The following is a 1,770-nucleotide window of genomic DNA, read 5'->3' as shown; positions in this document are numbered from 1 at the left end:
ATGGCTTTCTGTCCCCCGATATCATACAATATTGGGGTTAGGACGCCTACATCTATCCTCCCCCCTTGTGGGTGTCTTCTCCATCCCCCATGAAATTTTATTTCCTAGCTAACGGATTGGCTGGTGAATTTTCTAAATACGAATTTTCTAAATATATGAATATATATTATATATATATATATATATATATATATATATATATATATATATATATATATATATATATATATATATATACTATATATATATATATGGATGTATGTGTGTGCATGTTCCAGCATAACTCTGAAATGCATTGTGCAACTTCAACCAAACTTGGTATACATGTAACTTACCATCTGGGAAAGAATACTGTCGGGGTAAGACATCTCTGGCACCAAAGGGGGGAGTGTGGGAATGGGGTGACATGTAAAAATAGCTGAAAACGACAGATATTAGTGTCTAATCCATAGTTTTTGAGTTCGCAGAGATGAATAGTGACACTCCCGATGCCCTTCAAGTCCAAGTTCACCTGCGATAGGAAGGGGGGGAAGGGGTGAGAAGGGGGTGACCTGTAGAAATAACTGAAAAACACAGATATTAGTGTCAAATCCACAGTTTTTGAGGTCGCTGAGATGAATACTGACACTCCTGATGCCCTTTAAGGCCAAGTTCAGCTCCAATAGGAAGGGGAGTGAGAAGGGGTTGGGAAGGGGGTGACATGTAAAGATAATAAAAAATGGCAGATATTGGTGTCTAATCCATAGTTTTTGAGGATGCTGAGATGAATACTGACACTCCTAATGCCCTCTAAGTCCAAGTTCACCCCCGATAGGAAGAGGATGAGAAGGAGTGACGTAAAATTAACTGAAAAAGACAGATATTAGTGTCTAATCTATAATTTTTGAGGTTGCTGAGATGAATACTGACACTTCCAATGCCCTTTAAGTCCAAGTTAGCCCCGATAGGAAGGGGGATGAGAAGTGTTGGGAAGGGGGTGACATGTAAAAATAACCAAAAACGACTAATCCATAGTTTTTGAGGTTGCTGAGATGAATAGTGGCACTCCCAATACCCTTTAAGTCCAAGTGCAGCTATGATAAAATGGGGGATTGAGAAGGGGTGAAAAATAAAATGTCAAAAACAACAGATATTAGTGTCTAGTCCATAGTTTTTGAGACTGCTGAGATGAATGGTGATGCTCCCAATGCCATTAAAATACAGGTTCAGCCCTAATAGGAATGGGGGAGAGAAGGGGTTAAATATAAAATATAAAAAATGCTGGGCAATGTAACTGAAGCAATTATCTTAACAGGAAAAAGAGAGAGAGAGAGAGAGAGAGAGAGAGAGAGAGAGAGAGAGAGAGAGAGAGAGAGAGAGGAGAGGAAGGAGAGAGCAAGTAGAGGGGATGTTGGGAGAGAGAGAGAGAGAGAGAGAGAGAGAGAGAGAGAGAGAGAGAGAGAGAGAGAGAGAGAGAGAGGAGAGGAAGAGAGAGCAAGTAGAGGGAATGTTGGGAGAGAGAGAGAGAGAGAGAGAGAGAGAGAGAGAGAGAGAGAGAGAGAGAGAGTCTATCAGTTGTTGTTCAGAGTTTTCCTGGGCAGCGCCAGGTTGGTCAGGTAATATATACATATATATATATATATATATATATATATATATATATATATATATATATATATATATATATATATATATATATATATATATATATATATATATATATATATATATATATATATATATATATATATATATATATATATATATATATATATATATATATATATATAT

The sequence above is a fragment of the Macrobrachium rosenbergii genome, chromosome 31 (genome assembly GCF_040412425.1).
Source record: "Macrobrachium rosenbergii isolate ZJJX-2024 chromosome 31, ASM4041242v1, whole genome shotgun sequence".
In the NCBI taxonomy this organism is placed as follows: Eukaryota; Metazoa; Arthropoda; class Malacostraca; order Decapoda; family Palaemonidae; genus Macrobrachium; species Macrobrachium rosenbergii.
Note: the sequence above shows the minus strand (reverse complement) of the source record.